Source organism: Mus musculus, chromosome 2 (genome assembly GCF_000001635.26).
Source record: "Mus musculus strain C57BL/6J chromosome 2, GRCm38.p6 C57BL/6J".
NCBI lineage: Eukaryota > Metazoa > Chordata > Mammalia > Rodentia > Muridae > Mus > Mus musculus.
In genome coordinates this window covers 6,080,001-6,094,735 of record NC_000068.7, presented here as the reverse complement: position 1 = coordinate 6,094,735, position 14,735 = coordinate 6,080,001, and the positions used below count along the sequence as shown (strand labels likewise).

The 14,735-nt window shown below is 46.5% G+C and overlaps 1 long non-coding RNA gene across 1 annotated transcript in view; it reads right to left on the bottom strand.

Annotated features, from left to right (window-relative positions):
• Positions 1 to 11,682: 11,682 nt before the first annotated feature.
• The window catches only part of Gm30136, a 3,473-nt gene continuing 420 nt past the window's right edge, over positions 11,683 to 14,735 (bottom strand). Inside the window, exons 2-4 of the long non-coding RNA XR_373970.2 lie at positions 14,266 to 14,309; positions 13,587 to 13,676; positions 11,683 to 11,971 (exon numbers count right to left, since the gene is read on the bottom strand). This is a non-coding gene — a long non-coding RNA (predicted gene, 30136). The remainder of the gene's footprint in view (positions 11,972 to 13,586; positions 13,677 to 14,265; positions 14,310 to 14,735) is intronic.

The window sequence follows — 14,735 nt, the reverse complement described above, 5'->3', positions numbered from 1 at the left end:
GAGACTTTTCCCCACTTTCTCCTCTATAAGTTTCAGTGTCTCTGGTTTTATGTGAAGTTCCTTGATCCACTTAGATTTGACCTTAGTACAAGGAGAGAGGAAAGGGTCGATTCGCATTCTTCTACACGATAACAACCAGTTGTGCCAGCAACATTTGTTTAAAATGCTGTCTTTCTTCCACTGGATGGTTTTAGCTCCCTTGTCGAAGATCAAGTGACCATAGGTGTGTGGGTTCATTTCTGGGTCTTCAATACTATTCCATTGGTCTACTTGTCTGTCACTATACCAGTACCATGCAGTTTTTATAACAATTGCTCTGTAGTAAAGCTTTAGGTCAGGCATGGTGATTCCACCAGAGGTACTTTTATCCTTGAGAAGAGCTTTTGCTGTCCTAGGTTTTTTGTTATTCCAGATGAATTTGCAGACTGCTCTTTCTAATTCGTTGAAGAATTGAGTTGGAATTTTGATGGGGATTGCATTGAATCTGTAGATTGCTTTTGGCAAGATAGCCATTTTTACTATATTGATCCTGCCAATCCATGAACATGGGAGATCTTTCCATCTTTTGAGATCTTCTTTAATTTCTTTCTTCAGGGACTTGAAGTTTTTATCATACAGATCTTTCACTTCCTTAGTTAGAGTCATGCCAAGGCATTTTATATTATTTGTGACTATTGAGAAGGGTGTTGTTTCCCTAATTTCTTTCTCAGCCTGTTTATCCTTTGTGTACAGAAAGGCCATTGACTTGTTTGAGTTAATTTTATATCCAGCTACTTCATTGAAGCTGTTTATCAGGTTTAGGAGTTCTCTGGTGGAATTTTTAGGGTCACTTATATATACTATCATATCATCTGCAAAAAGTGATATTTTGACTTCATCTTTTCCAATTTGTATCCCCTTGATCTCCTTTTGTTGTCGAATTGCTCTGGCTAGGACTTCAAGTACTATGTTGAAGAGGTAGGGAGAAAGTGGGCAGCCTTGTCTAGTCCCTGATTTTAGTGGGATTGCTTCAAGCTTCTCTCCATTTACTTTGATGTTGGCTACTGGATTGCTGTAGATTGCTTTTATCATGTTTAGGTATGGGCCTTGAATTCCTGATCTTTCCAAGACTTTTATCATGAATGGGTGTTGGATCTTGTCGAATGCTTTTTCTGCATCTAACGAGATGATCATGTGGTTTTTGTCTTTGAGTTTGTTTATATAATGGATTACATTGATGGATTTTCGTATATTAAACCATCCCTGCATCCCTGGAATAAAACCTACTTGGTCAGGATGGATGATTGCTTTAATGTGTTCTTGGATTCGGTTAGCGAGAATTTTATTGAGGATTTTTGCATCGATATTCATAAGGGAAATTGGTCTGAAGTTCTCTATCTTTGTTGGATCTTTCTGTGGTTTAGGTATCAGAGTAATTGTGGCTTCATAGAATGAGTTGGGTAGAGTTCCCTCTACTTCTATTTTGTGGAATAGTTTGTGCAGAAATGGGATTATATCTTCTTTGAAGGTCTGGTAGAACTCTGCACTAAACCCATCTGGTCCTGGGCTTTTTTTTCTCTGGGAGACTATTAATGACTGCTTCTATTTCCTTAGAGGATATGGGACTGTTTAGATCGTTAACTTGATCCTGATTTAACTTTGGTACCTGGTATCTGTCTAGAAATTTGTCCATTTCGTCCAGGTTTTCCAGTTTTGTTGAGTATAGCCTTTTGTAGAAGGATCTGATGGTGTTTTGGATTTCTTCAGGATCTGTTGTTATGTCTCCCTTTTCATTTCTGATTTTGTTAATTAGGATGTTGTCCCTGTGCCCTCTAGTGAGTCTAGTTAAGGGTTTATCTATCTTGTTAATTTTCTCAAAGAACCAACTCCTCGTTTGGTTAATTCTTTGAATAGTTCTTCTTGTTTCCACTTGGTTGATTTCACCCCTGAGTTTGATTATTTCCTGCCGTCTACTCCTCTTGGGTGAATTTGCTTCCTTTTTTTCTAGAGCTTTTAGATGTGTTGTCAAGCTGCTAGTATGTGCTCTCTCCCGTTTCTTCTTGGAGGCACTCAGAGCTATGAGTTTCCCTCTTAGAAAATGCTTTCATTGTGTCCCATAGGTTTGGGTATGTTGTGGCTTCATTTTCATTAAACTCTAAAAAGTCTTTAATTTCTTTCTTTATTCCTTCCTTGACCAAGGTATCATTGAGAAGAGTGTTGTTCAGTTTCCACGTGAATGTTGGCTTTCCATTATTTATGTTGTTATTGAAGATCAGTCTTAGGCCATGTTGGTCTGATAGGATACATGGGACAATTTCAATATTTTTGTATCTGTTGAGGCCTGTTTTGTGACCAATTATATGGTCAATTTTGGAGAAGGTCCCGTGAGGTGCTGAGAAGAAGGTATATCCTTTTGTTTTAGGATAAAATGTTCTGTAGATATCTGTCAGATCCATTTGTTTCATAACTTCTGTTAGTTTCACTGTGTCCCTGTTTAGTTTCTGTTTCCATGATCTGTCCATTGATGAAAGTGGTGTGTTGAAGTCTCCCACTATTATTGTGTGAGGTGCAATGTGTGCTTTGAGCTTTACTAAAGTGTCTTTAATGAATGTGGCTGCCCTTGCATTTGGAGTGTAGATATTCAGAATTGAGAGTTCCTCTTGGAGGATTTTACCTTTGATGAGTATGAAGTGTCCCTCCTTGTCTTTTTTGATAACTTTGGGTTGGAAGTCAATTTTATCTGATATTAGAATGGCTACTCCAGCTTGTTTCTTCAGACCATTTGCTTGGAAAATTGTTTTCCAGCCTTTCACTCTGAGGTAGTGTCTGTCTTTTTCCCTGAGATGGGTTTCCTGTAAGCAGCAGAATGTTGGGTCCTGTTTGTGTAGCCAGTCTGTTAGTCTATGTCTTTTTATTGGGGAATTGAGTCCATTGATATTAAGAAATATTAAGGAAAAGTAATTGTTGCTTCCTTTTATTTTTGTTGTTACAGTTGGCATTCTGTTCTTGTGGCTGTCTTCTTTTTGGTTTGTTGAGTGATTACTTTCTTGGTTGTTCTAGGGTGTGATTTCCATCCTTGTATTGCTTCTTTTCTGTTATTATCCTTTGAAGGGCTGAATTCGTGGAAAGATAATGTGTGAATTTGGAATACTTTGATTTCTCCATCTATGGTAATTGAGAGTTTGGCCGGGTATAGTAGCCTGGGCTGGCATTTGTGTTCTCTTAGTGTCTGTATAACATCTGTCCAGGATCTTCTGGCTTTCATAGTCTCTGGTGAAAAGTCTGGTGTAATTCTGATAGGCCTTCCTTTATATGTTACTTGACCTTTCTCCCTTACTGCTTTTAATATTCTCTCTTTATTTAGTGCATTTGTTGTTCTGATTATTATGTGTCGAGAGGAATTTCTTTTCTGGTCCAGTCTATTTGGAGTTCTGTAGGCTTCTTGTATGTACATGGGCATGTCATTCTTTAGGTTTGGGAAGTTTTCTTCTATAATTTTTTTGAATATATTTGCTGGCCCTTTAAGTTGAAAATCTTCATTCTCATCAACTCCTATTATCTGTAGGTTTGGTCTTCTCATTGTGTCCTGGATTTCCTGGATATTTTGAGTTAGGATCTTTTTGCATTTTCCATTTTCTTTGATTGTTGTGCTGATGTTCTCTATGGAATCTTCTGCACCTGAGATTCTCTCTTCCATCTCTTGTATTCTGTTGCTGATGCTCGAATCTATGGTTCCAGATTTCTTTCCTAGGGTTTCTATCTCCAGCGTTGCCTCGCTTTGGGTTTTCTTAATTGTGTCTACTTCCCTTTTTAGGTCTAGTATGGTTTTGTTCATTTCCATCACCTGTTTGGATGTGTTTTCCTGTTTTTCTTTAAGGACTTCTACCTGTTTGGTTGTGTTTTCCTGTTTTTCTTTAAGGACTTGTAACTCTTTAGCAGTGTTCTCCTGTATTTCTTTAAGTGAGTTATTAAAGTTCTTCTTGATGTCCTCTACCATCATCATGAGATATGCTTTTAAATCCGGGTCTAGCTTTTCGGTTGTGTTGGGGTGCCCAGGACTAGGTGGCGTGGGAGTGCTGCGTTCTGATGATGGTGAGTGGTCTTGATTTCTGTTAGTAGGATTCTTACGTTTGCCTTTCGCCATCTGGTATTCTCTGGAGCTGTGCAGGATACACTAGGCGGGGTCCTGGAACCAAGATGTCTGTGCAGGGTACACTCGGCAGGGTCCCGGAACTAAGATGTCTGCTGCCAATGCTCAGGCAAAGCGCTCCCGCGCAGGGCAGATCCCAATCTTCAGAATTCTTAAGATCGTGTGACTGGTGTTGTGGGTATCTGGTGGTAGTCAGCCGACTCTGCGCCCTAGCTACCCCAGTGCTGCTCGGACCGAAAGGGGCTTGTGCCCCTACTCCAACCGGGTTTTCTGCTTCCCTGACCAATGCAGTCTCAAGTCCCGCACAATTGGATTGGAGCAGATGCTGTGTTCCACTCACCAGAAGTCTTAAGATCGCTTGGCGGGTGTTGTGGGTAGCTGGCGGTAGACAGACGACTGTGCGCCCTAGCTACCCCGGTGCTGCTCGGACCGGAAGGGCTAATGCAGGTTCTTGAATGCCAAGTGATACGTTCTGAAAAACCGCAGTATGGTGCAGTGGGAGGTGGTGCCTTAGAGGGCCCTCGATGAGGCATTCCCCCTGAGGTACCAGCCATACGATGACGACAACGATGACGATGATGACAGGTGTAGTATATATAAAATGAAGTTTATTTTGGGACATGAGAAGGGAGATTAAGAGGGAGTGAAGGAAGAAAAAGAGAGGGGACAGAAAACAGAGAAAGAGAGGAGAGGGAAAATAGTCCTTTTGGAAACACAAGAAGAGAGAGAGAGAGAGGAGAGAGAGAGAGAGAGAGAGAGAGAGAGAGAGAGAGAGAGAGAGAGAGAGAGCGCTCAAACAGTCCTTTTTAGCAAGCTAGGGCTGTACCTGTACCTGGCTGTTGCTAGGTAATTGTTGGGTGGAGCTCACAAGCTTAGCCTAAAATTCTTGGAGCCAACTGTTTCCTCACTGGGGCCATACTTCTGAGCTTCCAGAGCATTTGGAAGGGAACTCCAGGTTATAGGGGAGCCACTCTTAGGGTCAGGGCTCTAGTCTCCACTGCAGGCTGTACCTTCCTGCTGAAGTCATGGGTGAAAAGTCACAGCTGAACCTAATGGAACCTAGTCACCAACTGACAGGTCACAAAAACAAAAAAAAAAAAAAAACCAACCCAAAAACAAAACAAAAAAGCTGGGCGTGGTGGCACACACCTTTAATCCCAGCACTTGGGACAGAGGCAGGCAGATTTCGGAGTTCGAGGCCAGCCTGGTCTACAAAGTGAGTTGCAGGACAGCCAGGGCTATACAGAGAAACCCTGTCTTGAAAACCAACCAAACAAACAAAACCAAAACAGACAGGTCACACTTCATAAACTCTGACTTCAGAGTATGTGTGTGCTCAAAGCAAAGCTGCCAAGGGTACTAGCCAAACTTCTGGAGATGCTTTCAAAGGGTGAGGCTGAGTGAACGAGGGAGTTGGTGGGGCACACACACACACACACACATACACAGGAGCACGAGAGAATATGTGTATTCTCTCATAGCATGATGACTTCAGCCCTTGGCATCTTTGATTTCGCTCATTAGGTGAGGGTATTGGCCTTGGGTGTTGCCATACAGCTAAAGGCATCTTTGCTAGTAAAGATGCCTCTGGGTCTCTGTGGCCCTTGGGAGATGACGTAAGCCCCCAGTTCATTTGGAATCAGTGGCTTGCAGGTTGTAGGTTGTCATGACAGCAAGTTACAAAGACCTCTTCAGCTTGTATCTCATTCTATTGCCCAGTAGTTTCCTGGTCCATGAAACTGAATAGACTTTATCCCCTTTCCCCCTACTTGCTTGGTGTGTGAGCATCTGAGTTTGGGGAAGATGGCCTCTGCCTTTGTGAAGCAGAATGAAGAATGCCCTAAGGAACCTACTATGGTGTTTTAACTAAAGTGTCTCTACCTCTCGCTTGCCTTATAAACCTAGCCGTGTTTCTGAGGCTTTTTGTGAGGTTCATTTTCAGTTTACTAGCATGCAAGCATGCATGCATGCGTGAGTGTGGTGTGCGTGCGTGTGTGAGTGTGTGTGTGTGTGAGTGTGGTGTGCGTGCGTGTGTGAGTGTGTGTGTGTGTGTGTGTGTGTGTGTGTGTGGTGTATGGCGGGTGTGACAGAGGAGGATATCAACTGTACTCTTCTATGATCCTCTACCTTCCTCCCTTGAGTCAGGGTTTCTCTCTAAACTTAGAGCTTCCTGATTTCCAGCAAGCCCCATTGATCATTGTCTCTGCCCCTGACCCCCAGTGCTGGTGTTACAGGCACATGAGACCAAGCCTGACTTTTTATGTGAGTTCTGGCGATCCCAATGCTTGAGTAGCGAACACTCTTCCCCCAGCAAGCCACTGTTACCCAGCTGCGCTCTCTCTCTCTCTCTCTCTCTCTCTCTCTCTCTCTCTCTCTCTCTCTCTTCCCTCTCCCCCAACTCCTGTCGTTGTTTTGAGAAAGGATCTCACTGTAGAACACAGGATCTCCACAAACTTTCAGTCTTCCCACCTGGCCCTCCAGCGCGCTGGATCCCAGTTCACTCTAAAAGAACAGAACTAAAATGTGTATAATGTCAAACAGTCAGTGTGAGTGAGACCATAACTAAAACGTAGCACTTGATATTTGTTTTTTTGAGACAGGATCTCACGAGGTAGCCTAGGCTGACCTAGGCTGGCCGATCACATTCCTGATTCTTCTGCCTCAGTCTTTAGAGTACCTTGGGTTCCAGAGACTCATCCACTGGCCCAACTTACAACTTGCTTTGTTAATCTCTAAAGCAAGGCAGGTGCCAAATTAGACTGAGTTCCTTTATTCAGCAAAGGCTTGTTTCTGTTCCACAGAGTGGGCACAAAGTGGTGATAAATACCTTTATTTGCTCTATGACTACCGTGTGTGTGTGTGTGTGTGTGTGTGTGTGTGTATTGTGCATGAGTGTGCGATGGCCGTTCACAGGAAGGTTCCTCTCTATCGGGTCCTCCCAGGACCATTTCATCCACTGCCCTGGTCCCTGGGCTGCAGACATCTTGCCTCCCACACCTCTCTTGATGTTCCTCAAGCCAGGCCAGGACTGTTGTCTGAGTTCCTCTAGGTGCGGAGCTGGCTGCACCTTGCCAGGTCATCAAGGGGGTGGGGGTGGGGTGCGTCCTACCTAGTATCTCTCCAAAGAGCTTGTCTCCCCTTCCCTGGAATCACGTCCTGCTCGCTCCCAGACTTGGAGTTATGGTCCTCCTGCTAGAAGACTAGGAGGGCTTCTCCTTGTGAATAAGGTCATCTTGCCTCTGGGCCTGGCGCCCACACAGCTGAGTCTTCAGGGAGAAGCGAGGCAGTGTGCCAGGCCCTGCATCAGGGGCAGGAGCCTCTGACCTCTGACTTGGAAGAACCACTTGAAGGCAATACCTTTGTTCCATGTTCCCAGCCCTTCTCCCAGAACTTGATTTGAAACCCAGAATTGCCAGCAGTGTGGAGCTTCTAACCAGCTGGGTGGGAACTCCAGAATGGGGGTGGGGTACCAGCTGCCAACCGCAGTCCTTGGAAATCACCCAGTTACTGGAAAGGCAGGGACACCTCAGTGGGGGCTGTAGTCAGGGCTGCAGGCTCCAAGAGGGCACAGGTCCCATTCCTATCTAGCCCCATGCCTATCATGATACAGCCATATTATGCGACCTCGGCCCCTCTAAGCACCTTGGCACAAATGAGGACAATTCTGCCAATGCCCATAAACGGCATTGCTGACATTTATGTCCTGTCCTGCTTGGAGGTGCCTGCATCAAAGAACACAGTGTTTCCGGCTTTGGGAGGCTCTTACCCTATGCCTAAGCTTGTTGCTATTTTTGTGATTTTTCCCTCCTCTGAGAATAACTACCTTCTGTGCCTTTAGGCCAGATTGTAAAAAGAACACCTCCGCCATTTCCTTTAAAACCTCTCTCCACCCAGTCATCAACCTTCTACAGCCTTAATTCTAGGAATGATCTGCTATTTCCAAAAATCAGATCCAGTCATGGGTGTGGGTACACATTTGTAATCCCAGCACTTGGGAGGTGAAGGCAGGAGGATCAGGAGTGTACAGTGATCGTGGCCTAAATAGTCTGAGGCCAACCCAGACTACAGAAGACTACACAAACAAACAAATCAGTTCCACGTGATCTCAAATTTTTGATCCTTGGATTTCAGATTCCACATAGCACTGTGCAGGGCTTCGGTGAAGAGGAAAGAGACACGGAAAAGGCTAAGCACCTTGAACCTGGGCGTGGAAAGGCTCTAAAAGCCCCGAGGGAGGCTGTGAGCTGCGTAGCTGCTACGTTGTAGCGGTAAGGGCTCACCCTCTGCAGGCCATTGCTAAGGCACCTAAGCGGTCCTCCCTGGCAGGGTCTGGGAATGGGGGTTGGGAGCCGAGCTCTGCCCTGAGGCTTCAGATCTCACACAGATCACCAGCCTCTGAGGCGTCAGCCTATGACCACTCTGCGCGTAGGTGATCTAGATGAGCCATACTTACTTCTCAGGGTCATGGCAGGGCCTGACTGAGCATAGGCTTAGCATGTGCCTGGTCACACCTCTGTCACCACAGCCATTGCCTACACCACAATGGGGAAGTCCCTCATAGCCCTGGGGACCTGAAGCAAGACCTGAAGTGACAGCCACAGCGGGATAGAGAACTCTGGCATTCCACGGAGGTCCCTGTCTATCTTGCAGCCTGTGGCTCCTGGCTTCCTGCTTAGAGACACAACCAACTGGTTTAGATTCCACAGGGGAACCGAGCTGCAGGACTTGCCCACTTTCTAAAAATATGAGTCCTGAGTTTATTTCCCTTTTCTGGGGCTGGGTTTGCTTGCCTGGCTTCCTGCTCAGAAAGCCAGCATTGGACAAAGCACACGTGTGAGCTCACACTTCCAGGCTGCCTCCTTTCTTGGCCTGCGGAGGACTCTCTCCACAGCCTCCCTTCCAGGCCTCCTCCCCAGAGGCAATGCCAGCCCAGCTCTCCCAGAAGACTGGGGAACCGTGTGGCCAGTAATGGCCCTCAGATGTGTCCCATACATACTATTTTTATTTATTTATTTATTTATTTATTTATTTATTTATTTAAAAGATTTATTTATTTATTATATGTAAGTACACTGTAGCTGTCTTCAGACACTCCAGAAGAGGGAGTCAGATCTTGTTACAGATGGCTGTGAGCCACCATGTGGTTGCTGGGATTTGAACTCTGGACCTTTGGAAGAACAGTCGGGTGCTCTTACCCACTGAGCCATCTCACCAGCCCCTTATTTTTTTACTATATAGACCAGGCTGGCCTGAAACACAGATCCATCTGCCTCTGCCTCCTGAGTTGCCTCTGACTCCCAAGTGCTAGGATTAAAGTTTTAGAGGCCCTTTGTAAGATTCTAATGCACGGCCAGAAAACAGAAAGTGTATCCCTCTCCCAAGGTGGATGAAGTACCCTAAAGTGCTGGCCTACAGTATCTTTGAGGTGGGGGTCCCATTACATTTTCTTACCTTTGCACCCACGGTGTACCTATTGTGGCACCCGGCACATAGTAGGTGCCAAAAACAGCTATTGAGTTGAATAGTTGTGAGAGAATAAGCATATTACAGCAAGAGTCTGTTACCAAGAATAGTCTAGCTCAGAGAACAGAGACACAGAGGGAGGGGATCACTGGACACCCCCTTCTCTGACAAGGGCCAGTCCATGACTCCTGCATCTCCAATACATGATCTCTGGGCTTCCCTTGAATGGACCAAAAGGTTAGGTGTTGGTTGTGCCAGCCCTTCCTGGATACATCCTACTAGCATTCGAGTGCCCTACTATGTGCTGTTCTGGGAGCTGATCACATAATAGTGAGCAGGCAGTTCAGGCTGCTTCCTCCATGGGCACTGCAAAAGGGTTAAATGTGGGACTGCAGAACTGAGAGCAGGGGAGGTGGCCAAGGTGATACCTGGAGGACAGAGCCAGAGCTGCTAGAACCAAAAGGGAGAGAGAGTGAGCTCGGGCAAAAGGAATCACGCTGACCAAGACTCAGAGCAGTTCAGGAAGAGGAAGGTGTGTGAGGGACAGCAGCCTGTACCACCACTGGACAAACACTGCCCATGAGTGAGGAAGGGCCTGAGGAAGAGCCATGCTCCCTGATCACTCAGGTTGTACAACCCAATTCAACAAACAGCATCATTCAGTACACCATAAAATAGAAGCAAAAAAAGGAGGCCCTGGGGCTCGCGAGATAGCTCAGTGGGTAAGAGCACTGACTGCTCTTCTGAAGGTCCTGAGTTCAAATCCCAGCAACCACATGGTGGCTCACAACCACCTATAATTAGATCTGATGCCCTCTTCTGGTGCATCTAAAGACAGCTACAGTGTACTTATTTATAATAATAAATAAATCTTTGGGCCTGAGGGAGCAGAGCAGACTGGAGCGAGCAGAGGTCCTAAACTCAATTCCCAACAACCACACGAAGGCTCACAACCATCTGTACAGCTACTCATATATATACATTAAAAAAGAAAGAAAGAGAAAGAAAGAAAGAAAGAAAGAAAGAAAGAAAGAAAGAAAGAAAGAAAGAAAGGAAGGAAGGAAGGAAGGAAGGAAGGAAGGAAGGAAGGAAGAAAGGAAGGAAGGAAGAAAGGGCCCTGTTCTTGAACTTGTTACTGTGTGGAAGGTAGGGAGAGAGCTGTGGCCAGGACATAGGTGGAATTCCTGACAAAGCAGGTGGGTGGGGCCCAGGAGTAGAAGGACAGTGTCATCACAGGCAATTAGGAGTTGGGAATGTGCCAGGTCAACTCTAGTCTCTCCACACTAGAGCTCTGTGACCTCAGCCAGAGGGTTTCAACATCCCTGCTTGCAAAGAAAAGGAAAATGCCCAACCTTCCTAGGAGGGCGCAAAATGTAAAAAAGATTGTATGTGTTACACTACATGGTGCTAGACCAGTTCCTCCATGCAGCACCCATGGTGCTCCTCCATGCAACACCCATGGTGCTCCTCCATGCAGCACCCATGGTGCTCCTCCATGGTGCTCCTCCATGCAGCACCCATGGTGCTCCTCCATGCAGCACCCATGATGCTCCCCCATGATTCTCCTCCATGCAGCACCCATGGTGCTCCTCCACGGTGCTCCACCATGCAGCACCCATGATGCTCCCCCATGATGCTCCTCCATGCAGCACCCATGGTGCTCCCCTATGCTACTCTTACTGTACACCACACACTATAATACTGCTTAGCAAATGTTTGGGAAACCAAGCCAAGGTTTATGCAGCTGGGAACAAGGAGCCCCACTTGTTCAGCTCCGTGTTTGGGGTCTCAGTCCCATGCTGCGAAAGTGTCATTTCTAAAACCAGTTCTCTGTCCATCCGGTTCCCAGGTTGCATCCAGGCAAGTGGTGAATGGCAGGCAGGGAGGGGCCTGTGGGCCAGGCTAATGACACTTAATGGGAGATGGAGTCTCAGATGCAGACAGCAGCCACACTGGCTGATCCTCTAATGACAGAGAATATTTGGTGGGTGTGGCTCCTCCTGTGTTGGTTGGCTGCCTTCAGAGGCGTCATCATGGGAGAGTCCTGATCAGACTGCCTGAAGTAGGGCCTCGAACAAAACTTACCTTGGGATCACACTTTATTTTTGAAAGCTTGTTTAAAAGATGCATATCCTTTTAATTATTTACGTGTGTATGGGTCTGTATGTTGATATGTGCACTGGTGAGTTCAGACGCTTATGCAATCTAAAGCAGCATGCTGAATCCCCTGGAAGTGGAGACAAGGCAGCTCTGAGCTGCATGACCTGAGTACAGGGAAACAAACTTGGATCCTCTGCAAGAACTCACTCCTCCAGCCCCTCGTTTTGTATTCTTGAACTGTGCGGAGGAGAGAAGGCCTGGAGGTGGAGACTGGTATATCTGTGAAAATAAAGATGAGCTTGGGTCTGGCCCTGCCACACACACGCTGTGCACCCAGCCTGGCCCATGTCACTTCCCATCTCTCCACTCTTCACGGGACTAGCCAGGAGCAATTAGACCATGCTATGATAAGAAAATCCCCCTAAGGTTTTTGTATCTTAACAAAATGTAGCCTATTTTACTTACAGCCATCCTTTAAGTCTGGTACTCCTCCAATGGCTGTGTAGGAAGTGGGGCCTCCTGGAAATTGTTGCAGTCAAGAGGATGACTCTGACTGTAGACTTGTCATCTGACAGTGGCTTTGCTATGTGAGTGAGCTCAGCCCTTTCTTGCCAGCTTTGGCATTTCTTCTTGCCACACGATCCCTCTCACCAGAGAGAAAACCCTCACCACATATATCCGCCCCCCCCCCACACACACACACACACCTTGGTTTTGCAGAACTCAAGACTGTGAGCCAGTTGAAACTTGTCTTGTTTATAAATGACCACACAGTGTTATTCCAGAACAACAGCGTGTGACAGACTACAACCGTTCCTAAAGTGTCCCTGCAGTAAGGAAGGGTGAGGCACTGAAAGTACCTGGAGGGCCAAACCTGGACGACATCTCTTCTCCTACCATCTATCTCTGGACTGGGTTCATCGTATCCCATCATGGGGGTTGTCAGGAAGTCAGTGTGCTCCCACGAAGAGACAGCTATGGAGAGCGTGGAGCAGGGTCTGCACAACCCCACTGCTGAGGGCTTCCATTCATACTCCATTTTGGAATGAGGGCCAGGCAAAGTTATATGTTGGAGCCACTAAGACCTCCCTGTCCTCACAAAGTTTAGCAAGTGACACCCATAGCCACAGCAGTTACAGCCCTGGACAGTGACAGGGGCATAGCCTAGAGCCAGGGTAAGTAGGAAAGCTTTACACCTAATCTCCCAAAACAGCATCTCTGTGTGTGCACAATTGTGTGCTTCTGGGGCTGGAGAGGTGGCTCCGTGGTCAAAAGCACTGGCCGCTCTTGCAGAGGACCAGTTCAGTTCCCAGCACTTACATCAGGTGGCTCACAGTTGCCTGGAACTCCAGGGGACGAGACTCTCTTTTCTGGCCTCCACAGGCCCTTGGACACATGATACATACACTCATGCAGAGACACAATACTCATAAATATACAAGTATGTAAATATTTTTAAAGTCTATTGTGATTATTACACAAATTATATTTATTGAAAGTTGTATTTATTAAGCGGGGGGGGGGGGCTTTTTTTTTTTTTTAAAGTGTGGCTCACAGGGCGCTGGTATAACTCATTTAATCTGCCTCACTAACAGTCTCTTCCTTTATTTCTTTCTCAAGTGTAGCCCCACCCACAAAGCCATATATCAAGCCCTGATTTGTAGTATTTGCCTATTGCGGGGAAGTAAATACTCCTACACAGTCGGGCCAGTTTCCAGCTCGCGACATCACTGAGCTGAGCTGGGAAGAAGTGTGCAAGCAACAAGGAACCAAGGAACACTGTGTGGTAGCTCCCTTCCGGGGAAGGGAGCTCAGAGTCTGGCCTTAAGGCCCCGCCTCCTACTGCTGAGGTACAAAGGTGTCCGCATGTGGTGGGTGAGGCCAGACCACTAACCTGGCAAAGCAGCCTTTGACATCCTTCCTGGGGTCTGTCACCAGGTTCTCGGGGCATGGCTAAATGAAGCAATCCTGGAGCAGATTTTGCCTGTGGAACAAGAGTACCAGGGAGTCTACAGGATGCTCATGTTTTATGATGTTGCCAGCTTTATAAGAAGACTACAGCAGAAGTGTGTCTGAGAGCTGCCCAGGGACTCAGCCTGAATGTCTGTCCTGAGCAGGACGCAGGACGTATTACGGAGGAAACTGAGACAGGAGCGTTTGGGATCCAACAAAATCCTACAGACAGTCAGGGCCAGAGCCAAGATGTGAGCCCAGGTGGTCTCATTCCTGCTGTGACCCTGAGCTGCTGTCCCCCTCACAGGGGTCTTGTCCTAGGAACTTGCCCACTATTCTGGGACTCACTGAGCCTGAGTCTTATTGTTTGAGGAACATGAACCAAGGCAGGCCTGAGTTGTCAGGCTAGCATCTTAGCCAACTTGGGAGACATTTATTTTAGATAGAGTATGGGCCAGGCCTGGTGACATAACTTTAATCTCAGTATTTGGAAGGCTTAGGCAGGTGAGCCCAAGGCTAGAATGATTTGCATAAAAAGTTTGAAGTCAGCTAATGAAATGTTGTCTAAAAAAATAAATAAATAAATAAAACAACCAACAGCCACAAAACACAAAACTTACCTGAGCCAGGGCTCTTGAGTGTTTTTCTTCAGTGTCCCTTTTCTCTGAAAAAGAGAGCAAAGCTACTTTTTCAAGTGAGAAAGATGAGAAAGCCAGCTTTGGGGAGAGAGGTCTGAAGGAAAATCCCCAAATACCTGGCTCACTGCCTATTCCCTGCAGAGTGGAACATGGCCCCCTTGGGTGTGCCCCAGGTGCAGGTTGCTGGGGAGTGACTCAGGTGGGAAGGGCTGGCACATTCCTGCTTTTAGAGAGCAAGGAGAACCAAGAGGAGATGGGAAATTCCCTGTAGGCAGGAAGTTGGTGGAACAGGGGGAGATAACCCACCCAGCCTCCAGCATGCAGCTTAAGAGTGCTTAAGACCACACTCAGGTGTTATCATTAGCAGAGACAGTGTCACAGGTAGCGCACCAGTAAGCATCACTCCTGAAGGAGTGATCACTCAGGCTGCCCTCTGGGTTTGCAAGGTTCCT